This window comes from Wyeomyia smithii, chromosome 1 (assembly GCF_029784165.1).
Source record: "Wyeomyia smithii strain HCP4-BCI-WySm-NY-G18 chromosome 1, ASM2978416v1, whole genome shotgun sequence".
NCBI lineage: Eukaryota > Metazoa > Arthropoda > Insecta > Diptera > Culicidae > Wyeomyia > Wyeomyia smithii.
This window is the reverse complement of record NC_073694.1, coordinates 102,252,851-102,279,011: the sequence shown is the minus strand read 5'-3', so window position 1 is coordinate 102,279,011 and position 26,161 is coordinate 102,252,851. Positions and strand designations below refer to the sequence as shown.

The 26,161-nt window shown below is 41.1% G+C and overlaps 1 protein-coding gene across 3 annotated transcripts in view; it reads right to left on the bottom strand.

The window, feature by feature from the left end:
• The window catches only part of LOC129727650 (uncharacterized), a 110,500-nt gene that overhangs the window by 33,060 nt on the left and 51,279 nt on the right, over window positions 1-26,161 (bottom strand). The window contains exon 1 of one of the 3 annotated variants that reach the window (XR_008728574.1): window positions 9,284-9,769. The exons of the other annotated variants lie outside the window; for them this stretch is intronic. The gene's annotated coding sequence lies outside the window, so the exon portion shown is untranslated. Of the gene's footprint in view, window positions 1-9,283; window positions 9,770-26,161 lie in introns of those variants that run through there. 3 annotated transcript variants of the gene reach the window in all.

The window sequence follows — 26,161 nt, the reverse complement described above, 5'->3', positions numbered from 1 at the left end:
TATATATATATATATATATATATATATATATATATATATATATATATATATATATATATATATATATATATATATATATATATATATATATATATATATATATATATATATATATATATATATATCAGCATAGAGTCGACCAAAGCTTGACATGTACCAATTCAGATTGGTCCATAAATCAAATTAAGGGGGAAAATTGGGTCTAGACTCTAGAGTTCTAGAGTTTAAGAGAAAAAATTTCTTTTACAAAGTTGTTACATATGATAAAACGCTTATTGAAAAATTATCAAAAATTAGGGTGACCAAAATTTGCGATGCAACCAAGTATCTAACTTTTTTATCTTTGTAGATAGAAGAAAAACTTGTTCTACAATGTTATAGCTCCAATAATTTTAAGTAACTTTCTTATAAAAGTTTTTCTCTATCTTTGAAAACAACCGATTTATATTGAAAAAAAAAACACATTTTGCGCTCTAACTTCTTTATTTTAAGTTTCACCTTAAAACTCTTTTTGAACGACTTTTAGAACTTTTTAAGAGAAACAGTTTCCAATTCTGCTATCGTAAATATCTCAATTCTACTCAAAGCTATAAATGTTTTTCATCGTAAAACATGCGGTTTTCATTTGTATGTCTTTCTTTTCGGGGCAGACATAAAAAATATCTCTTGTTCTCATTTTGAAGGGCATACTTGACACTTTAAATAGAGGAATTTTTAAAAATACTTTAAATTTTTCAAATTTGAGTAAATTCAATTTAAAAATATGACAAAAATTTCAATAATTTTATATACTACACATAGAAAAGCACGCAGATTAATTTTTCTGGTATTTTTTCTTACGACTAGAAATAATCACCTTTAATTTAATTCAAAAAGATCGAAAATCAATAAACTGGTTCAAAAGTTGAATTTTTTGAAATAAAATACTTCGAATATAACCGTTTTTTATGGTCACCCTATCTCGGAGCTAGACCCCATAACAACTCGACGAAAAAATACGGGTTTGATTATTTTCAACATAGATTCATCCCTGCGATGTTGAGCACAATTGAAGCACTTTGCAAGACCAACTTTGAAATAGGGTGACCATAAAAAACGTCTATATTCGATGTATTTTATTTCAAAAAATACATAACTTTTGAACCAGTTGATTGATATCGATTTTTTTAATCAAATTAAAGGTGATTACTTCTAGTTGTAAGAAAAAATACCAGAAAAATAATCTGCATGCTTTTTTATCACACTCACGTTTCTCAGAGATGTCTGGACCGATTCTCATAAAATCAGTGTCAAATGGAAGGTCTAGTTGCCCCATAAGACTTTATTGATTTGTTTTGCAATCAGACTATTACTTTGCCTGTTATGTTTAAAACTGTGAAGTCCAGCAATAAAAAATAACATATTCTACAGACTACTTGAACTCACTCACTTTTCTCAGTGATGACTGACCCGATTTTCACAAAGCTAGTGTAAACTGAAAAATCTAGCTATCTCATACCACCCTATTGAATTTTACTATCATCGGACTGTAACTTCGTCTGTAATGTATCGAAATGTGAAAATCACGAAACTTCATTATCTCAGAAACTACACAATCGATTTGAACAGAATTGATATCAGATGAACAAGCTAGTTAAAGGTTAACGGATGAATCATGATTGAAAACGTGAATTCGAAGATTGGCAGCCCTAAACGTTCCTATTTCATTTGATTATAAAAGAACTTAAGCAACCGTTAAGTATTGAATTGTAAAAACAATGAAAGTTTATTATCTCAAAGATTACACGACTGATTTGAACATAACTAGTGTCTGACGAATGAGTTATCTCTCAAACTGACAAATAACAAACTTTATAACAATTTGATACGTGGTTCAGAAATTATGGAAAGAAAAGAAATTAAAAGACTATTTAAAACTATATCTGCTTTGATCAGAATAAGTGGCCTCAAAATATTTGAAATATGGTATCGTACTGTTTAAACGTTTCTGGTATTGTTCGTGATTAAATTGTTCGAAATTAAGAGTCATTTCTTTTATTTCGCTATTTCTTAAGCACTAACATTACCACCCTATTGAATTTTACTATCATCGGACTGTAACTTCGTCTGTAATGTATCGAAATGTGAAAATCGCGAAACTTCATTATCTCAGAAACTACACAATCGATTTGAACAGAATTGATATCAGATGAACAAGCCAGTTAAAGGTTAACTGATGAATCATGATTGAAATCTATTTTTACAAATCATTTGAATGATGCAAGAAAACTTGTCTAAGTGGTATATATAAACACTGCCAAAACGAAGTACATGGTGGCTGGCAGAGAGCGTGGTTCTACGGGTGTTGGTGCTGCGGTGGAGATGGATGGGGATACTTTCGAAGTGGTCGACGAATTTATTTATCTTGGTACTCTCGTGACATGTGACAACGAGATAAGCCGCGAGGTGAAGAGGCGGATTGCGGCGGCGAATAGGGTTTATTACGGATTGCGTAGCCAGCTTAGGTCCCGTAGCATACAGATCCGTACGAAATTTGCGCTCTATAGGACTCTGATCCTCTCGGTGGCGCTCTACGGACATGAATCGTGGACGTGGAAGGAGGCCGATCGACTAGCGCTTGGGGTCTTCGAGCGTAGAATCCTGCGATCAATACTCGGAGGCAAACTAGAGAACGGGGTGTGGCGCATGCGCATGAATCACGAGCTGTACGAAGTATACAAACACGCTGATATTGTCAAGCTGATGAAACACAGCAGGTTACAGTGGGCTGGCCATGTAGCACGGATGGCGGATGAGCGACCGGCAAAGATAATATTAAGTAGAGAACCGGATAGAGGCCGACGACTTCGAGGCAGACCGCGCACGCGCTGAATGTGTGCTGTCGACGAGGATGCCAGAGCAGCGGGTGTAAGGGGAGACTGGAGAGTAGCAGCCCAAGACCGAGTTTTGTGGAGACGTATTCTGGATTCGGCATAGGATCTTAATGATCTGTCGCCGTTAAAGTAAAAGTAAGTAAGTAAGTATATATATATAAGTAATGCACCCGTGTTTAGCGGATTTATAAAAAAATAAATTTATTCACTTCTAATTAATACAATATGACTTGACTCTACCGATACGTGCAATAGACTGAATTCTGAATTCCTTCGCTAAAGCCTAAAACCCTGTGTGACTAAATTAAATCTGCTGACGAGTCGATTCTCCGTAAGGTTCGATTCTGGTGCAGCAGATCGTCCGCGTGGTTCGATTCGATGTTGTCGACGTAATCGAATGATCGTTGTTGCTTTTGGTTGTTGCTATGGGCCTCGGTGGTGTTTTCGCTGACGCCTTGGCTTCCGGTGTACCTTGGTCGGTAGGACGCGGTGTAACGCCTCCCCTCCCAGATTGTCGTCCGTCCTCGGGCGACTTTTCGAAAAAGACGAGACTCGGTGTTGGTCTAGGTTCTCTCTTCCGAATGTTTGGCTGACTTTCCTTGATATGTTTGGTTTGTTTCTGGATTTCCAAAATTGATGCATCCTTTGCCTTGTGCTTAAGGTAATGGAACAAACGGTAAAAGAGCATATAAAAGTTAGTATGAAGAGGAGTGCTCCTCCAATCTTTGTTGTCCTTTTTGAACGGTGTAGGTCCAACTTTATTTCATGAAGGTTTTCCAATGTTGTGTGTGTGATTTAGTTTTCCTCCTCTGTGTAATTCAACTTAATCATTTTACTCCCGAATATACGAAGAAGGTATTCTCCACGGTTTCCTAATGAAGTTTGGTTGTTGAACGTGATGTTCATCACTTTTATTGTGCAGTTATTTGCTTCGATGATTGTTGGGGTACTAATCGTTCTTGAATTATTGCATGAGTCGGAAACTAGTATTTGTTTGTTTGTGTCCACTAGTATGATGCCTTGTTTAATTTCTTCTATATGGGTATTTTGTTTGTCATATTTTATAACACATCTTGGTTTTTGATGATTTAAGAGGTTGCTAATACAGTCGTCTTTGAGAAGAGTTGTTGCTTCGCAGATGTCGCAGGTTTCTGTTTGTGTGTAAATGATGTTCTCATGTTTTGAATGATGTTCTCATGTTTTGTCAGCCTTACATTTGTCGAGATTCTAGTGTTGTTGACATTAAGTGTTTGAACGTTGATCAGATCAAACTCGTTGTCCTCTAGGATCGGGATCTTTACCAGGATAATGATTTCGTCTTGGCTTATGATTACGCTACCTGAGCTATACTGGAAAATTTGATCTAAGTAGTCTAGTTTAAGTTTTTGTACGCTAAGTCTTTTGAAGATGTACTGTTTTTCTTCGAAGGAAAATAAATTTCGGTTTATAATATTTAATTTTGAAAATTCGATTTGTTCTTCGATATTGCTAAGAATTTGTATAATAAAGTCAAGGTTTATAATCAGGTTAACGTATTCTAGATCGACTCTTATTGTCAGTGAGCTATTTTTCTGTTCTATAATTTGCTTGTTGATTTTTTTCAGGATGTCAGTAATGTTATTAATTTTATTTTGCATTTTTTCGTTTATAATAATTTGTTTTGACATGGATTTTGAAAGTAAGTTGTCTTGTTTTTCTAGTGTTTCTAAGCTATGATTTATTATTTCGAGATCGTCGCTGTCTGGGTTCCCTGCTATTAATTTTAATGCTGATCCTAAAGCGTTAACTAATGCTCTTTTTCTTCTATGCACATACAAGCTCATTAATTTTTCTCTTGCATACTGGATTTTAAAATCTAAAGTGCTTCTCAAGTGGTCGATTGATTTGAGTTTCTCAGTCGTTTTTTCTATAAAGTCAATGTTGTTTTGAATTGACACAATATTAATTTTGTGGATGATTCTCTCGAAACCTATTCTAATCCTAACTTTTTTTAGTTTTATAGCAATTATGCCGTTATTATGAGATATATCTTTAAATGTTGTACCGTTTGTGGCCATGATGCATAAAAATCTGCAACGAAATTTAGACGATAGGTTTGTTAGTTTTTTATTCTGTTTTTATTATCACCTGCTTGAAGAGCTTCAGGTTTTTCTCTGTCTTCGTTACGTTGTTCGTATTTCTCTTTTCTGCGGTTTAGTTCAATCTTGACTGCCGATTGTAAATTTCTCGCTTTTTCCGTTATTTCTTCCATGTTTGTGGATCCTGGTTCGTTAAATATTAAATCTCGCGGTTTGTTTTTAGTGGCTGAATGGAAGCTATTGTTATAAATATCAATCGCGATATTGAGTTGTTGGTTTAGAGTTAAATCCTTGAATTTTGCTCTGTTTGTTCGAACAATTTCTATTAGCGTGGAATGGAATCGCTCTACGATACCGTTTGAGTTTGATCCGCTTGCGAAATGGATTTCGGTGCCTAAGTCATTTAAAAAACCTATAAAATCAATTAATCTAAAAGCAGGTTATTGGTCGCTTATTATTGTTTTTGGTCGTCCAAATTGACGAATGTGTTCGGTGATCGCTGTTTTAAGATCAACTATTGTTCGCGCTTTTAATGGAATTGCCTTAGCGAATTTGTAAAACGAGTCGACTATGGTAAGCCACTTTTCCCCTTTCAGAGAAAAAATGTCGATGTGAACTCTGTCAAACCGAGTATCTCCAAAAGTACTTTTTCTTATTAATTTTGGCGGCTTCCGGTCATATTTGGCTTTCTTACAAATATCACAGGAATCGTTGAAAATTTTGACCTTTTTGTCTATTGTAGGGAAAAAATACTTTTTTAAGATTTGCATTTTGTTTTCTTTTGGCCCTCGGTGCCCGTAGTAATGGGTTTCTCTCACGATTTCATCTTGTTGGTCGTCCCTTCTGACGTCTTCCAATAGGGTCTCTGAAACGAAAACTTTGTAGGTTTTATTAGCCGAGAAATGTTTCTTGTATGTTTCTTGAACCAGTTGTGCTAAGGCTATTGGGATTCTAAGGCAACTGACTCCGCTTGGGTTAAGGGTTCGTTTGAGTATTTCCACTATGTTTTTCTCAGTGTATTGTGTTTTTACTAGGAAATTTAAACTTTCTACCGTAAAGGTATGGTCTGAAATGTTTTACAGCCCAAACCATAGCTAAAAATTCTTTTTCTGTGGTTGAGTATCTTTCCTCTGTTTTATTTAATGTTCGTGAAGCATATGCAATAGGTCTGACGCTACCTACACGGCCTTGTGATAGTACTGCTCCTATTGCCTAGTATTGGGTCGATCATTAAAAGTTGCTTACATTTATTAAAGCAAGTTTCAACTTCTGGTGTTATTTCAAAATCAGAATCTTTCCTGAGAAGTTTTGTTAAAGGTTTCACAATTTTTGCGAAATCTTTAATAAATCTTCTGTAGTAGCCCAGCATTCCTAAGAATTGTTGGACTTCTTTTTCGCATTTAGGTAGTGCCCATTTCCTAATAGCGTCGATTTTATCACTGTTTGGTCTTACCCCGTCTTCGGAGACTGTATGACCTAAAAATTGGGTTTCTTTCCTGAAAAATTCGCACTTATCAAGCTGAAGTTTTAGTCTGGCATCCTTGAGTCTTTTCATGACTTGTGCTAGATTAGTCACGTGTTCCTGGAGTGAACTGGAAAATATGATTATATCATCCATATAAACGAAACAGCACACTCCGATTAAATCCCGTAACACACAGTCCATTACTCTTTGAAACGTAGCCGGGGCGTTTTTCAGCCCGAATGGCATGCGGGTAAGTTCGTATTTTCCGCCGTTCGCGGAGAATGCTGTTTTTTCGGTATCTTCTTCTGCTAGTTGAATTTGGTGAAAACCTGAGACCAAATCAACCGTTGAAAAATAAGTGGCTTTGCCTAATTTATCCAATATATCGGTAATTTCCGGTATAGGATACTTGTCGTTTATAGTTTTTTCGTTCAGTTTTCTATAGTCTATAACTAAGCGAAATTTCTTGCGCTCGGATGCGTCGGACTTTTTTGGGACTACCCATACTGATGATGTGTAGGGTGAGATTGATTCTTTTATTATTCCGTCCTTCAGCATCTTCTTGACCTGTTCCTGCACTTCTTTTTCGTATACGTAGGGGTATTTATACGATTTTGTGTGCACTGGAATGTTGTCAACTGTGCGTATATTATGTTTTATTTTATGGGTAAACGACAGTGTATCCGATTCTGCGTACAGCACTACTCGGTACTGGTTGATTACTTTTTTTAAGCTTGTTTTTCTTCCTTGTTTATATGTTCATCTCTAAATGTGTAAGTTTTAGTATTTATTTGTGTCGGCAATTCTTTTAATTCGTATGGGTCTTCATCCCGTATGATTTCGTTATCTAAATCGTCGAAAATTTTTAGTTCATTGCTGTTGATTTCCGATGGAGTTTTTGAATGGTTTTGTAATGCTATGAAAGCGAATTTGTTAGAGCTTCTGTAGAGTCCTGGTAAAATTGAAACTTGTTTGTAAGGTTTTTCTTCTCTTATGAGAAAATCTTCGTCTTTTTTTGTTTTAACTTTGATGAATTGGAACTCCTGCTCTGTAATATTAATTTTGTTATTGTCGGGGTATCGCTTTTTCATGACTGTAGTTCTTCGCCCGATTTTCAAAGAATTTTTCTGCGCGTCGATCTTGGCATTTAAATCTCTTAATGATTCGTAGCCGATCAGTCCGTCGAAAAATTTGTGAAATTTGAAGACAAAAACTTTTAGTTTCTTTTTTATTTGGAACGCGTCGAATGAAGCCGATTTGTTTATTATGTGCGTGCCTCTTACATTGGTCACTTTTGCTGTTGGTTCGTTCTTACAGTTATCGATATTAACATGGTCTGATGAAATGTAATTTTTTTCGCTCCTGTGTCGATCAAAAATTTCATTTCTCCTTTCGATGTTTGTATCGTAATATATGGTACGAAGTTATTGTTTTTTGTTATTTTTTTCTTTTCATCGTGAAAATTCAACTCGTCGACAAAGTATTCGTCAACCTTCAGAATCGAGAAGCGATTCTTCTGGCTAGTTTCTTGTGTCGTTTATGTCTTCTGCTTTGTTCGGCTCATGTTCTGTGTCGTGGTTATTTATTTTTGCCTTAGACCTTGCTGTCCTCATCGAGACGTCATCGTCCAGGTGTGTGACTCTAGTCTTAAACCTTTGTGACCCGTTTGTTTTTGAGTATTGCGGGTTGTTATTACTGAAATTGGAACTAGCTGGTTTCGAATTAAAATGGTTACTGTTGCTATTGAAATTTGCTGGTTTTACGTTATTGTTGCCGTTATTTGAATTATAATTTTGATGAGCGTTTCTGTTACTGTCGTTTGCGGGTTTTCTGTTGAGTTTTTGTCTATACGCTGCGTTGGCATATTGTGTTGTGATAGCATAGGCTTCCTATAATGAGTCTGGTCTATAGCTTCTCACGTGCATCGACAAGTCATCACTTAGACCGTCTATAAATCTAGTGAGTGTCATTAAACTCACCAAACTATTTATGGCCTTCAACGATGCCTTGTAGTCGTCCATCGTTGCTGCTGTTGATTTGATAGCTGTATCGATGGTTTTAATTTTGTTGTAAAATTCAGGCAGAGATTTTCTACCTTAAGTAATGTAGAACAACGACTGTATGTGAGATGTAAGATCACGTCTATCTCCATACGCATTGTTCAAAACGGCTTCGATTTCTTCCCAATCGTTTGGGTTGCCGGCGGCGATCAGAATTCCTTTCGCGTCGCCGATGACTTTATTTTTCACGGCTCTGATGAGCTGATTTATTCAGGCAATGTAAAGGTCGGTTGGCCTTTATATAGCCTGAATAAATCGAGCGTATTTTCAGCGTCTTCTATCCAAGCGTTAGTTTCTTTTTTGTTGCCACTAAAGTTAGGCAAGTTCTTAATGGGATCCGGCGTTCTGAAGCCATGAATGGATCGTCATTTTTCGCCTTTAATTCATTAATGGTTTTTATTAGAAGGTTTTGATTGTTAGTAAGAACGTGTATTTGCTCCATGAGCTGCTCTTCTAATGTTGGTTCCGGAACATCGTGGATCTGATTTAGATTGTCCATGTCCATTTTATTATTTCGAAAAGAGGGTTGCTATGAACTGATATGCACTCAAGATTCTAGCTTTCACTTCTTCGATACACCCAAAAAAATTCTTCACTTTTTCTTAGTACGTTTGTTTTTAACTTTTTGGTTTTTAAGTTAGTTTGTTTTTAAATTTTGTGATATTCCAGGTGTTCGCTTACCACTGGTGGGGGCTAGCACCTCTGAATTAGTGGGGTTTATTGATCGTGTAATTCGAACGCACTTTTGTGTCGTTCGAAAAACGTTAAGTTAGTTATTTAAAAGCAAAGTAAATCTTTAATACTTACAGGAAGATTATTTTCATCTCCTGGTGTCCGGTGGGTATCTATGGATGGAGTGGTTCTTCGTTGTTAGTCCTTCTCTTTCTGGATCGCTGATATTCGCTCAACGGTTGGTTCCAGTTGTTCGCCTTTGAACGGTTTCCGATTAGACACTTAACAAGTTTTTCCAAGACTGCGCCAGTAATGCACCCGTGTTTAGCGAATTTATAAAAAAATAAATTTATTCACTTCTAATTAATACAATATGACTTTACTCTACCGATACGCGCACTAGACTGAATTCTGAATTCCTTCGCTAAAGCCTAAAACCCTGTGTGACTAAACTAAATCTGCTGACGAGTCGATTCTCCGTAAGGTTCGATTCTGGTGCAGCCGATCGTCCGCGTGGTTCGATTCGATGTTGTCGACGTCATCGAATGATCGTTGTTGCTTCTGGTTGTTGCTATGGGCCTCGGTGGTGTTTCTGCTGACGCCTTGGCTTGCGGTGTACCTTGGTCGGTAGGACGCGTCGTAACGTATATCTATATATATATATATATATATATATATATATATATATATATATATATATATATATATATATATATATATATATATATATATATATATATATATATATATATATATATATATATATATATATATATATATATATATATATATATATATATATATGTTTATATATATATATATATATATATATATATATATATATATATATATATATATATATATATATATATATATATATATATATATATATATATATATATATATATATATATATATATATATATATATATATATATATATATTACGGATATATCCATATTGAGAATTATTTGGTCATATATATATATATATATATATATATATATATATATATATATATATATATATATATATATATATATATATATATATATATATATATATATATTACGGATATATCCATATTGAGAATTATTTGGTCATATCCGACTGTTTCCTAGAAGTTGTTATTTAGCAATTCAAAATGGTGCCTGAGGTCAATTGTTAGCTCATTGCTTCATTCTGGTTCCAGAGATACTCATATTGGATGGTATTTGGTTATTTTGAGCTGTTTTTCACAAACCGGAAGTCGCCATCTTGGATTTCAAAACGGTATTTAAGATAATTTCTGGCCTCTGAGCGTCATTCTGGTTGAAGAAACAACCATATTGGTTGTAATTCGATCTTTTACCGATGTTTCCCAGGAACCGGAAGTCGCCAACCAAGAATCCAAAATGAGGTCTGTGGTCGATTTTAGCTGCTGTGTATCATTCTAGATCCGGAGATACTCATGTTAGATAGAAAGCGCCCTTTTTTGGCTGTTTTCCAGAAACCACAAGTTGCCATCCTACAATTTATAATGGTGTCGGAATTCGATTTGTGGCTCCAGTGCATCATTACGATTCCGGAAATACCCATATTGGGTGGTATTTGGTCGTTTGCCGCTGTTTTTCCGAAACCGGAAGTCGCCATCTTAGAATTCAAAATGGTATCTGTGGTCGAATTTAGCTCCCGTGTATCATTCTTTATCCGGATATTATTATATTGGGTGGAAATCGTCCATTTTTGGGTGTTTTCCAGAAACCGGAAGTTGCCATCTTACAATCCAAAATGTTGCCTGAGGTCGATTATGGAACATATTTGTTACCACTAAAAACATTCACCTGCCAAATATAGTTCCATTTAGTTGATTAGTTCGCGAGATGTGCAGAAATTTGTGCATGTGCTTCCAGAAGAGGAAGCGGCGTCGAACCGTTATGGACATATCTATCACCCTTTAAAACATCCACATGCCAAATTCGGCTTCATTTGCTTGGTTTGTTCTTGAGTTGTGCAGAAATTTATGTTTCATTTGTAATGGACCCCTCCTTTCCAGAAGAGGGTGGGGTCTCAAACTATCATAGTAATCTTTATCGGGACCAAAACCCCTACATTTTTTCACGTCGATAGGTTCGGAAGTTTTCGAGTCTATATGGATCAAACAGACAGAAAAAAAGTTAAGGATTTTGAAGACTGTCCGATCATTTGAAGTCAGTTATATTGAAACCGGTTATGTGAATTAATTACCAATTTGGAGATACGGGGACTATATCTACATTTTCCTCAAGTTTTGAATAACTTCCACTGCAGAAAAACAACCCTCACTATACCAAACGTTCGGACACCAATTTTCGGTTTCGGGGAGTCAGCTCTTACCTATGAACCTAATGTCACGGAGTATTTGAATATTTTTCATCTTGAATTTAAAAATAGCGTTGGATGCCTGTTGTCATTTTCTGAACATAGTTCTCTTTCTAGAAATCTTGACATAGTTTAACCATTTTGAGCATTTTCTGTATGTATGTATGTATGTGTGTATGTGTGTGTGTGTGTATGTGCAACTTATTTTTCTCACTCACTTTTCTCAGAGATGACTGGACCGATTTTCATAAAATTTATTGCAAATGAAAGGACTAGTTGCGCCATAGGTTGCTATTGAATTACATTGCAATCGGATTTTTAGTTTAGAGGTTATGTATCAAAATGTAAAAATTACGAAACATCAATATCTCAGAAACTACACAACAGATCTGAACGAAATTAATTTCAAATGAACGGGCTACCTAAAAAACCCTTAACTTTTGAATTTTATGAAGATAGTTTAGAAGTTATGGGAAGAAACGTGTTCTGGAGACTATTAAATCTCATTCATGTTTGTCATAGATGGCTGGACCGATTTTCATAAAATCAGTGTCATATGAAAGGTCTTATTACCCCATAAGATATTTATATATATATATATATATATATATATATATATATATATATATATATATATATATATATATATATATATATATATATATATATATATATATATATATATATAACCCGGCCTTGCTTATTGCTGGGTCTTATGGGGTAATAAGACCTTTCATATGACACTGATTTTATGAAAATCGGTCCAGCCATCTCTGACAAACATGATGAGGTTAAATAGTCTCCAGAACACGTTTCTTCCCATAACTTCTAAACTATCTTCATAAAATTCAAAAGTTAAGGGTTTTTAGGTAGCCCGTTCATTTGAAATTAATTTTGTTCAAATCGGTGGTGTAGTTTCTGAGATATTGATGTTTCGTAATTTTTACATTTTGATACATAAACTCTAAACTAAAAATCCGATTGCAATGTAATTCAATAGCAACCTATGGCGCAACTAGTCCTTTCATTTGCAATAAATTTTATGAAAATCGGTCCAGTCATCTCTGAGAAAAGTGAGTGAGAAAAATAAGTTGCACATACACACACAAACACATACACACATACATACATACATACAGAAAATGCTCAGTTCGTCGAAACGGGTCGAGGGGTATATGACATTCGGCCACTGGGACCACTTTTATTCCTTTGGTTTTTCCTGTGATTGCTATACCTTTCTAGGAGAAAGGCAAAAATCAGGTCTTTTAGTGCCCTATGGGAACTTTTTGAAAAGGTACGATAACTTTCATGCCCTCGGTCGGTCTTAGCCAGAAGTTGATGTCTAGGGACCGGAATATGATGTCCGATGTATTTCTAAAACAAAGATAGCGACTTTTGGTTTCTGGGAAACTGTATACAACTGTAGAAAACTTTTACAAACCTCCAAACATTGGTATTTCGGGAACCAGGATGACCTTTAGAAACCAGAAATAAAGGTCCAACGACATTTTTTAAATTCAATATGGCGACTTCCGGTTTCAGAATTTTGTGAAAAACAAATATATGCTCTGCAATATGTATATTTTCGATATCAAGATGACGTCCAGAATCCAAATATTCATGTTTGGCACAAATTTTTAAATCGTACATGGCCGGTTACATTTTCTGGAAAGATTACTAGAATTCAGAAGAAGGCTTGGACGTAATACTGAAACGTTGTTTTGAAATTAATTCCGCGATTTCTGCATTCTGTCATATATATATATATATATATATATATATATATATATATATATATATATATATATATATATATATATATATATATATATATATATATATATATATATATATATATATATATATATATATATATTGGCAGAGCTGTATGCCACCACGGGTCGGTAATTGGCGATTACCGAAGGCCACGGAAGTGCTCACTGCTAGCAAGCAGTCCCGGACCATCAGCGGGAGCTAGCCTAGGTCGTGGCGAGATTCAGGCACTGGGCCGCTGAATTCTCGCAAAAGCCACACTGGCCGGAAGCAGCTCCGACGGAGCGAGTAGTGCCGCTCCCACCACCCAAATGCACTATACCGCCCATTGGGGCTGATGCCAGTAATGTTCCCAATTACGGCAACTGGTCGCATCACTATAGGATAAGAGTCGGATTTCGTTTTCGTACCATGATTTTGGGCTGGCACCTGCGCCGAGCTCCCTTAGTAATGTCGTGTGATAACGGCTTGAAACGGCGAGATCACAACCGGTGCAGGGGTCTCCGTTCCGTAAAACCTGGCAGGCCTTCCAGTACGTTCCGAGTCCATTGCCTGGTGGGAACCCGGCAGGAGTAGGATCAGATGTCTTTTCCTGACTTGCGCCGGTCGGGGGTGTCATAGTTGCCCATAAGGCGCTATGGCAGCCGCCCCTAGCCATGGCCTCACTGCTCCGGCATAGACTATCTTGGGACCATTTAGGCGACTACTCCATTATGGATAAGGATAGCGGCTGGTAGGGGGACCCAATAAACAAAAATGCAGCAAAACAAAACTCTGGAGATGGGGGCAGATGGGTTGGAAAACCCATTTGCGCGAGGTGGCATCCAGCGGTCTCCGCCTAGAAAAGTGGAGACGGATGCAGTGAAGGTCGCCTGCGAAGACGGTAAAGGCAGTACGCCTACCGGATCTACGCAAGACATCGCGGTGGCTGGTCCACAGCTATTAAAGGCGGTCGGAAGACAGCGAGACACGCTACCGAGGGTAGTGGCCCTGTCTGAGCAGCTCGATGCTATAATCGAGTTTGCGAAAAGTCGCAGCAATACAACGAAGTACTTGAAGCAGGCCCTCTACATGCTTCGGTCCTCCGTCGATGCTGCGAAAAAGGAGCATGCCGAGCTCGAAATGAAAGCTGCGGCTGCGGAGAAAGAGGAGACGAAGGTGACCAAGCTGGCGACGAAGTCGGTCCAAACGGACGCCAGCACGTTTGCGGCGGTTTGCGCGGCAGGACCAGCTGCCAAACGAACGCGACAGTCCCCGGGGGCACCAAGAAGCGTTTAATCGCAAACAGCCCTCAGACCGGTGTAGGAGTGGCGCAAGCAAAGCCCACGGTGGCAGCCAAGGAGCAGAAGGCTCCCGGTAACCCGTGGGTAACGGTTCCGGGAAGGAGTAGGAACCAAAAAGTGGTGGCCAAAAAACCGCACCCGGTTACAAATCCTGCGACGAAGAAAGTTAAAAATAAGGGCGACGCACTCATCCTTACGACAGAAGAGTCAAAGTACTCGGAAGTCCTTAAGGCAATGAGAGGCGATCCGAAGCTCAAAGATCTGGGGGCAGATGTGCGTAGCATCCGCCGATCCCGCAAGGGAGAAATGATTGTCGAGCTCCGCAAGGAAGCCAGAAACAAGGGCCCAGCCTATCGGGCATTGGCCCAAGAGGCGCTTGGAGATAGAGTGCAGGTTCGGGCACTCACGTCGCAGGTAACCCTACAACTTAAATACCTGGACGAAGTCACCGAGGCATGCGAAGTCGTGGATGCCCTCAAGGAGCAGTGCGAAGTGGTTGTGGCACCAGAGGCAGTTCGACTGCCCAAAGGCCCAGTAGGAACCCAGACCGCCACTGTCAGGCTTCCGTCAGTAGACGCAAACCAGGCGCTAAAGGTAGCGAGGCTCAAAGTGGGCTGGTCAATGTGCCCACTCAGCATCTACCAGCCGCCGGAGGTCTGCTTTCGATGCTTCGAGCAAGGACACAAGTCCTTTAGCTGCAAGGGGCCTGACAGGAGCTCCCTATGCAGGCGGTGCGGTGCTGCAGGCCACAAAAGCAAAGACTGCGGTGAGCCCCCGAAGTGCTTGGCGTGCGCCGGGAAGCGTGACGCAAAGCACATAATGGGAGGCCCGAGGTGCACGGCCGGTAAGCCGACTAGCAAGCCACGGGCGTGAGAGTGACACAGCTAAATTTGAACCACTGCTTCGCGGCTCAGCAACTGCTATACCAAGCAGTCACTGAGTCGTTGTCGGACATCGCCATAATCTCGGACCCCTACCGAATTCCTTCCGGAAACGGTAACTGGATTTCGGACGGGTCCGGATGGCGGCAAAATGGACGACGAGCAGGTTCCCGGTTCAAGAGATAGTGTCAACTTCAAACGAAGGATACGCGGTTGCCAAGGTGAACGGAGTGTACTACTGCAGCTGCTATGCTCCGCCTCGTTGGTCTACCGAGCAGTTCGCAAGGATGATCGACCGAGCCACCGGGGAGCTGATCGGTCTATCACCGTTGGTAGTGGCGGGCGACTTGAACGCATGGGCAACTGAGTGGGGAAGTCGACGCACAAACCAGAAAGGCCGGATCTTGTTGGAGGCTTTGGCGAAGCTCAACATAGATCTGGCCAACGTCGGCTTGAAGAGCACCTTTAGTAGAAACGGCGCGGAGTCGATCATCGATGTGACATTCTGTAGTCCAGGATTGATCACGAACTGGAGGGTAGACGATGGCTACACTCATAGCGACCATCTGGCGGTCTGTTATAGCGTAGATTGTAAAACGAGACCGCATGTGGCGAGTAGAATTAACACTCCAGCTCCTCGCGGGTGGAGGATATCACACTTCAACGAAGAGGTATTTGCGGAAGCAATTAGACTAGAACACGAGGCGAGCAGAATTCGTAACCTGAGCGCTGATCAACTTGTCTCATTACTTTCGCGGGCGTGCGACGCCACTATGCCTAGGAACCGCCAGCCTAGGCATGGAAGGCCACCAGTCTACTGGTGGACCGAAGCGATAGCGGACCTCCGCAGAGCGTGTCTTCAAGCGAGAAGAAGGATTCAACGTGCGCGAACCGACGAAGAAAGGGAAGATCGTCGAGGGGCATTCAGTTCCGCAAGAGCGGCGCTTAAGAGAGCAATAAAAGCTAGTAAACGTGCGTGCTTCGAAAGACTGTGCGCCCACACTAACCCGTGGGGTAACGCCTATAGGATGGTGATGGCCGAGACTAAGGGTGCGATGGCGCCCGCAGAAAAATCACCAGCGATGCTTGAGCGGATCATCGAGGGACTCTTTCCACGCCACGAGCCAAATCCTTGGCCTCCGGCTGGCGAGTCACTTCACCGACGTTCCAGTATCTCAAACTCAGACCAGAGGTAGTCGGCCAACCTGCCGAACACCCAATATATGAGTGACGGCGTTAGCCGTGCCGAGGCAGAGGAGGCGGGAACGGTTACGAATGAGGAACTCATCGCGATCGCCAACTCCCTGAGGGTGAGCAAGGCACCGGGGTTGGATGGGATTCCGAATCTGGCTGTGAAGAAGGCCATCAAAGAGGCCCCCAGACTATTCCGGGAAGTCATGCAGAAGTGCCTGTATGACTGTACATTCCCAGAGAGATGGAAGCGACAGAAGCTGGTCTTATTGCCGAAGACAGGGAAACCACCTGGCGACCCGTCGGCATACAGACCGATATGTCTGCTCGATACGGCGGGTAAGGTGCTCGAGAAGGTTATTCTCAATAGACTGGTTAGGTACACCGAACGTGCAAACGGTCTGTCGAGTAACCAGTTCGGCTTCCGAAAAGGCAAGTCTACGGTGGATGCTATTCTGTCCGTCACCAAAACAGCAGAGGTAGCACTCCAGCGTAAAAGATGGGGCATTCGCTATTGCGCAATCGTCACGTTGGACGTGAAAAATGCGTTCAATAGTGTTAGCTGGGATTCCATAGCCCACTCGCTTCGGAAACTAGACATTCCGGTGTCATTGTACAGGATTCTGGAAAATTATTTCCAGAATCGTGTGCTAGTTTACAGCACAGACGAGGGTCAAAAATGTGTCCCAATTACCGCAGGGGTTCCACAAGGTTCCATCCTGGGCCCGGTACTGTGGAATTCCATGTACGATGAAGTGCTGAAAGTAAAGCTCCCCCAAGGGGTTGTGATCGTTGGGTTTGCGGACGACATCACACTTGAGGTCTACGGCGAGTCGATCGAGGAGGTTGAGTTGACGGCTTTGCACTCTATAAACGTCGACGAGGACTGGATACGCTCCAAAAAACTGGAGCTGGCGCATCATAAGACGGAGATTCAGTTGTCAATAACCGCAAGTCGAAGCAACAGGCGTTGATCAGTGTCGGGAATTGCACCATCGCCTCTAAGCGCTCCCTGAAGCGGCTGGGGGTGATGATCGATGACAAGCTGCCTGTAAGAGGGCTTCAATGGCTATTGCAGCATTATCTCGCATGATGTCCAATAGCTCAGCAGTGTACGGCAGCAAGCGGAAACTTCTAGCTAGCGTGACTTCGTCCATACTGAGATACGGCGGGCCAGTGTGGTTCAAAGCACTAGGTACTAGTAAACATCGGAGTAAGTTGGAAAGTACCTACAGGCTCATGTGCCTGAGGGTTGCGAGCGCGTATCGAACTGTGTCATACGACGCAATCTGCGTCCTTTCCGGCATGATGCCTATCAGCATAGCCATTAAGGAGGACGTAGAATGCTTCGATCAACGTGACACAAGGGGCATACGAGGTACCAGAAGATCATTCTCGATGATCAGATGGCAGCAGGAGTGGTCCAATTCCGCGAAGGGTAGATGGACGCATCGACTTATTCCGGATGTATCCGAATGGGTCGGGAGGCGCCATGGAGAAGTGAACTTCCATCTGACACAGATTCTGTCAGGCCATGGTTGCTTTAGGCAGTATCTACACAGATTCGGGCATGCGGGGTCCCCCATGTGTCCCGAGTGCGCGGAAGCGGAAGAGACTGCTGAGCATGTCTTCTTCGTGTGCCCTCGTTTTGTGCATGCGCGGAGCGACATGATGGTAGTGAGCGGGCCAGACACCACTCCGGACAACCTAGTTCGGAGGATGTGTAAAGACCCAAACATTTTGAGGGCGGTTTGTACAGCCGCCTCTCAAATAGTTTTAGAATTGCAAAACAGGCAACAGGTTGACCACCGACACGCCAGTGTTAGCTAACGGCTAGTCTCCAGGTTAGTTAGCTAAGTTAGCAAAAAGACCTAAAGAACCAAGAGGGTGCACAGAGCACAAAAGCCGCTCCCCGAAGCAATACCTAGCGGTGGTCCCGGGGAGTATTATTGGCTGGAGACTGAAGGGGTTTTAGTGGGTCCGGTCACTGATTCAAACCAACCCCACACTCCCTGAGGTTGGTCACCTCAGGGGTTTGGATGCAAATTTCCCCTTCACCTGAAACAAAATATATATATATATATATATATATATATATATATATATATATATATATATATATATATATATATATATATATATATATATATATATATATATATATATATATATATATATATATATATATATATATATATAACCCTGCCTTGCTTATTGCTGGGTCTTATGGGGCAATAAGACCTTTCATATGACATTGATTTTATGAAAATCGGTCCAGCCAACTCTGAGAAACATGAATGAGATTAAATAGTCTCCAGAACACGTTTCTTCCCATAACTTCTAAACTATCTTCATAAAATTCAAAAGTTAAGGGTTTTTTAGGTAGCCCGTTCATTTGAAATTAATTTTGTTCAAATCGGTTGTGTAGTTTCTGAGATATTGATGTTTCGTAATTTTTACATTTTGATACATAACCTCTAAACTAAAAATCCGATTGCAATGTCATTCAATAGCAACCTATGGCGCAACTAGTCCTTTCATTTGCAATTAATTTTATGCAAATCGGTCCAGCCATCTCTGAGAAAAGTGAGTGAGAAAAATAAGTTGCACATACTCACACACACACACATACATACATACAAAAAATGCTCAGTTCGTCGAAAGGGGTCGAGTGGTATATGACATTCGGCCACTGGGACCACTTTTATTCCTTTGGTTTTTCCAGTGATTGCTATACCTTTCTAGGAGAAAGGCAAAAATCAGGTCTTTTAGTGCCCTATGGGAACTTTTTGAAAAGGTACGATAACTTTCATGCCCTCGGTCGGTCTTAGCCAGAAGTTGATGTCTAGGGACCGGAATATGATGTCCGATGTTTTTCTAAAACAAAGATAGCGACTTTTGGTTTCTGGGAAGCTGTATACAACTGTAGAAAACGTTTACAAACCTCTAAACATTGGTATTTTCGGAACCAGGATGACCTTTAGAAACCAGAAATAAAGGTCCAACGACATTTTTTAAATTCAATACTTCCGCGACTTCCGGTTTCAGAATTTTGTGAAAAACAAATATATGCTCTGCAATATGTATATTTTCGATATCAAGATGACGTCCAGAATCCAAATATTCATGTTTGGCGCAAATTTTTAAATCGTACATGGCCGGTTACATTTTCTGGAAAGATTACTAGAATTCAGAAGAAGGCTTGGACGTAATACTGAAACGTTGTTTTGAAATTAATTCCGCGATTTCTGCATTCTGTCAAACTGTGTAAAACTGAGTAAAATGGTTAAACTATGTCAAGATTTCTAGAAAGAGAACTATGTTCAGAAAATGACAACAGGCGTCCAACGCTATTTTTAAATTCAAGAAGAAAAATATTCAAATACTCCGTGACATTAGGTTCATAGGTAAGAGCTGACTCCCCGAAACCGAAAATTGGTGTCCGAACGTTTGGTATAGTGAGGGTTGTTTTTCTGCAGTGGAAGTTATTCAAAACTTGAGGAAAATGTAGATATAGTCCCCGTATCTCCAAATTGGTAATTAATTCACATAACCGATTTCAATATAACTGACTTCAAATGATCGGACGGTCTTCAAAACCCTTAACTTTTTTTTCTGTCTGTTTGATCCATATAGACTCGAAAACTACCGAACCTATCGACGTGAAAAAATGTAGGGGTTTTGGTCCCGATAAAGGTTCCTATGATAGTTTGAGACCCCGCCCTCTTCTGGAAAGGAGAGGTCCATTACAAATGAAACATAAATTTCTGCACAACTCAAGAACAAACCAAGCAAATGAAACCGAATTTGGCATGTGTATGTTTTGAAGGTTGATAGATATGTCCATAACGGTTCGACGCCGCTTCCTCTTCTGGAAGCACATGCACAAATTTCTGCACATCTCGCGAACTAATCAACTAAATGGAACCATATTTGGCAGGTGAATGTTTTTAGTGGTAACAAATATGTTCCATAATCGACCTCAGGCAACATTTTGGATTGTAAGATGGCAACTTCCGGTTTCTGGAAAACACCCAAAAATGGACGATTTCCACCCAATATAAAAATATCCGGATAAAGAATGATACACGGGAGCTAAATTCGACCACAGATACCATTTCGAATTCTAAGATGGCGACTTCCGGTTTCGGAAAAACAGCGGCAAACGACCAAATACCACCCAATATGGGTATTTCCGGAATCGCAATGATGCACTGGAGCCACAAATCGACTTCCGACACCATTATAAATTGTAGGATGGCAACTTGTGGTTTCTGGAAAACAGCCAAAAATGGCCGATTTCTGTCTAACATGAGTATCTCCGGATGTAGAATGATGCACAGCAGCTAAAATCGACCACAGACCTCATTTTGGATTCTAGGTTGGCAACTTCCGGTTCCTGGAAACAGCGGTAAAAGATCGAATTACTACCAATATGGGTACATTCCGCGTCGAACACTCGACAGAAACGAACGTGCAAAGTGGTCGTTCTATTACAATCCGGTCCGTGTGTACGAATAGCCAAACAAAAGAGTGTATTATTCAAGGCCATCAGTTGACAGTCGAGTCCGTGTCGCTGTGCTGAGTGATCTCACACCCGGCTCACTGCTGGTGGCTGTATTGGTGCTGCTGGCTGCTTTGGGTGCAGCTTCGAACGATCGGACAACCACTGCTGGAAGGAAGAATTAAAGAGGTACGTGTTCTTGTCGGCGCTAGTGCGCTAGTGCGCTACATTTAGCGCGATGGATATAGATCCCTCGCCTCCCGTGCCACCATCCTCGAACCCCCCTGACCCTGACCCTTCTGTTACCCCCTCCCCTGTTCATTCTCCAGTCCCCCCTCGCCCCAGGCTTTACCCGGACGGATCTCAACAGGGCAGCTATACTGTTTATTTTCGTCCAAAGGCAGGAGTGAATTCAAAGCGATTAAACATACTGCAAATTTCTAAAGACCTGACGAAGGGGTACAAGGCCGTGACCGAAATTTCCAAGGTCCGACCTAACAAGCTCCGTGTCGTGGTCAGTGATCTGGCACAGGCCAATGCTATCGCTTGCTCTGAGCTCTTCACACGCGAGTATCGCGTTTACATACCCGCACGAGACGTGGAGATCGACGGTGTCATAACCGATTCGAGTCTGTCTGTCGAGTGTATCCTAAAAAGCGCAACCGGTTGCTTCAAAAATACCGAAACACAGGCGAAGATTTTGGGTTGTAAGCAATTGCGGTCCATGTCTCTCGTCGGCGGTAAAAAAGTTTACACTCCGTCAGACTCGTTTCGCGTTACGTTTGCCGGATCTGCACTCCCTAGCCACGTCTCGATCGACCGGGTTCGTCTGCCTGTGCGATTGTATGTACCCCGTGTTATGAATTGCACCAATTGCAAGCAGTTAGGCCACACAGCCGCCTACTGCTGCAATAAGGCACGATGTAGCAAGTGTGGGGAGACTCATGCGGAAGATTCTTGCAGTGTTAATGCTGAAAAATGTATTCACTGTGGGGAAAACCAGCATGAGCTCTCCACATGCCCGGTGTACATGCAGCGCAGAGATAAAATCAAGCGGTCACTTAAGGAGCGTTCAAAGCGTTCTTGCGCTGAGATGCTGAAGAAGACCGTGACCACTTCTACCATAACATCGAACCCCTTTGATCTGTTGCCCTCTGATGAAACCGATTCTGACGATTCATTAGCGGGAACATCTTATGCCAATCCTGGGGAGTCTAGAAAGAGGAAAAATGTTTCTTCTCCTAAACTTCCCCGTAAAGGTCCTAAGATTTCCCAAAGTGTAATGAAAAGTACGAACAAACCAAACAGTGCTGCGGAAAAACCGAAGCAAACTCCTCCTGGGCTTGCAAATTTAAAGTCCCAGAAGGAGTTCCCAGCACTGCCAGGAACATCTAAAACCCCAGTTGTTCCTTTTGCACTCCCAGTTGATGAAACAACCTCTGGATTAGTGAAATTTTCTGACATTGTGGACTGGATTTTTGAAAATTTCAATGTAACTGATCCAATTAAAATTTTTCTTGCAGCATTCCTCCCAACAGTTAGATCATTTTTGAAGCAGTTGACTGCCCAATGGCCCCTCCTTGCAGCGATTGTATCCTTCGATGCCTAATTCAACTGCGTGTATGAAGGATTCTATCTCTGTCTTACAGTGGAATTGTAGAAGTATTTTACCAAAAATTGATTCGTTTAAAGTTTTGATAGATAAAAACAAATGCGATGCATTTTCCTTTTGTGAAACTTGGCTTACTTCAAATGTTGATCTCAACTTCCATGATTTTAATATTATTCGCCTTGATCGAGACACCCCATATGGAGGAGTACTTTTAGGGATTAAAAAGTGCTATTCTTTCTATCGTATTAACCTCCCCTCGATTCCAGGCATCGAAGTTGTCGCATGTCAAATGACAATACAAGGTAAAGAGCTTTGTATTGCCTCAATTTATATTCCTCCCAGAGCACAGGTTGGGCAACGGTTGCTCTTTGATTTAATAGAACTTCTTCCCTCGCCACGTTTGATTTTGGGAGACTTCAACTCTCATGGCGTGGCTTGGGGTTCCCCATACAATGATAACCGCTCCTCTTTAATCTATAACCTTTGCGATGACTTCGACATGACTATTTTAAACAACGGTGAAATGACACGTATCCCGAAACCTCCAGCGCGCCCAAGCGCTTTGGATCTATCCTTATGTTCGACGTCGCTACGGTTGGATTGCACATGGAAGGTAATCCTCGATCCTCACGGTAGCGACCATTTGCCTATTCTTATTTCAATTAATAACGGGTCAACTCGCATGCGACCAATTGACATTCCGTATGACCTCACACGGAATGTCGATTGGAAGTTATACGAGGAAATGATTTCAAAAGCGGTCGAGTCGATTCAACATCATCCACCACTTGAAGAATACAACCTCCTCGCGGGTTTGATTCTCGACGCCGCGTTGCAAGCCCAAACGAAGAAATATCCCGGCGTAACGATCAAAGAACGGCCTCCCACTCCGTGGTGGGACCAAGAGTGCTCCGATGTCTACACGCAAAGATCCGACGCGTTTAAGGCCTACCAGAAGGGAGGTATACCCGACGACTATATACGGTATTCGGAGCTTAATACCAAGCTTAAAAGCCTGGCTAAAGCAAAGAAACGTGGATATTGGCGTCGGTTCGTGAACGAGACGTCGATGAGCACTCTTTGGAACACAGCCCGAAGAATGCGGAATCGCGTAACGGTCAACGAAAGCGAGGAGTCTTCAAGTCGGTGGATATTTGATTTTGCCAGGAAAGTATGTCCGGACTCTGTTCCTGAGCAAAACATTGTTCGCGATGCGTCTCCAGGTCACGACGCGATAGAATCACCTTTTACGATGGCAGAATTTTCAGTTGCCCTCCTGTCCTGTGACAATAACGCGCCTGGGTTAGATAGAATCAAATTCAACTTGTTGAAGAATCTACCCAGCAATGCCAAGAGGCGCTTGTTGAACTTGTTCAATAAGTTCCTGGAGCAAAACATTGTACCGCAGGATTGGAGGCAAGTGAAGGTGATCGCCATCCAAAAACCAGGGAAACCAGCTTCTGATCACAACTCTTATAGGCCGATTGCAATGCTATCCTGTATCCGGAAATTGATGGAAAAAATGATACTCCGTCGTTTAGACCATTGGGTCGAATCAAATGGTCTACTATCAGATACTCAATTTGGCTTCCGCCGTGCCAAAGGGACGAATGATTGTCTTGCGTTGCTTTCAACAGATATTCAGCTGGCGTATGCTCGCAAAGAACAAATGGCGTCTGCGTTCTTGGACATTAAGGGGGCTTTTGATTCCGTTTCTATTGACATTCTTCCGGGTAAACTTCACCGACAAGGATTTTCTCCAATTTTGAACAATTTTTTTGCACAATTTGTTGTCCTAAAAGCACATGCATTTTACGCACGGCGATTTGGCAACTTTTCGCATTAGCTACATGGGTCTTCCCCAGGGCTCATGTTTAAGCCCCCTTCTTTACAACTTTTATGTAAATGACATCGACGAATGTCTGGCAAATTCATGCACGATAAGACAACTTGCAGACGACAGTGTAATCTCTGTTACAGGAGCCAAAGCTGCCGATTTGCAAGGACCATTGCAAGATACCTTGGACAATTTGTCTGCTTGGGCTTTACAGCTAGGTATCGAATTCTCTCCGGAGAAGACTGAGATAGTAGTTTTTTCTAGGAAGCATGAACCTGCTCAGCTTCAAACACAATTAATGGGTAAAACGATTTCTCAAGTTTTGGTACACAAATATCTTGGTGTCTGGTTCGACTCTAAAGGCACCTGGGGTTGTCACGTGAGGTATCTGATGAAAAAATGTCAACAAAGAGTGAATTTTCTTCGTACAATAACCGGACAATGGTGGGGAGTCCACCCAGGAGACCTTATAAGGCTTTACCAAACAACGATACTGTCTGTTATTGAGTACGGGTGTTTCTGCTTCCGCTCCGCAGCAAACACACATTTGATCAAACTGGAGCGAATACAATATCGTTGTTTGCGTATCGCCTTGGGTTGCATGCATTCGACCCATACGATGAGTTTGGAGATCTTAGCTGGAGTTCTACCATTGAAAAACCGCTTCTGGAGCCTGTCTTCTCGTATTCTAATCAAATGTGAGGTCTTGAACCGTCCCGTGATTGATAATTTTGAAAGGTTAATCGAACTTAATTCTCAAACCCGTTTTATGACATTGTATTTCAATCACATGTCCCAAAATATTAACCCTTCTTCGAATATTCTAAATCGTGTCGACTTATCAAATACTTCTGATTCTACTGTGTTTTTCGATACATCCATGATAGAAGAAACTCGTGGAATCCCGGATCATTTACGCGTGCAGCAGATCCCTAAAATTTTTTCCAATAAATATCGAAACATCAACTACGACAATATGTACTACACTGACGGATCACTTCTTGATGGGTCCACTGGCTTCGGTATCTTCAATAACAATTTAACCGTCTCCCATAAGCTCGATAATCCTACTTCTGTCTACGTCGCAGAATTAGCTGCAATTCAGTACACCCTAGGGATTATCGAAAAAATGCCCACGGACCATTATTTCATCTTTACGGACAGTCTCAGTTCCATTGAGGCTCTCCGATCGATGAAAGATGTTAAGCACTCTCCGTATTTCCTGGGGAAAATACGGGAACATCTGAGTGCTTTATCCGAAAAATCGTATCAGATTACCTTAGCGTGGGTCCCTTCTCACTGCTCGATACCGGGTAATGAGAAAGCGGACTCTTTGGCTAAGGTGGGCGCAACAAACGGTGATATTTATGAAAGACCAATTGCCTTTAATGAATTTTTCGCATTTGTACGTCAGAATACGATCATCAGTTGGCAAAATTCTTGGACCAAGGGGGAACTGGGAAGGTGGTTACATTCCATAATCCCCAAGGTATCGACGAACCCGTGGTTCAAGGGGTTGGATGTAGGTCAGGATTTCATTTGCGTGATGTCCCGGCTTATGTCCAACCACTATAGATTTGACGCGCATCTCC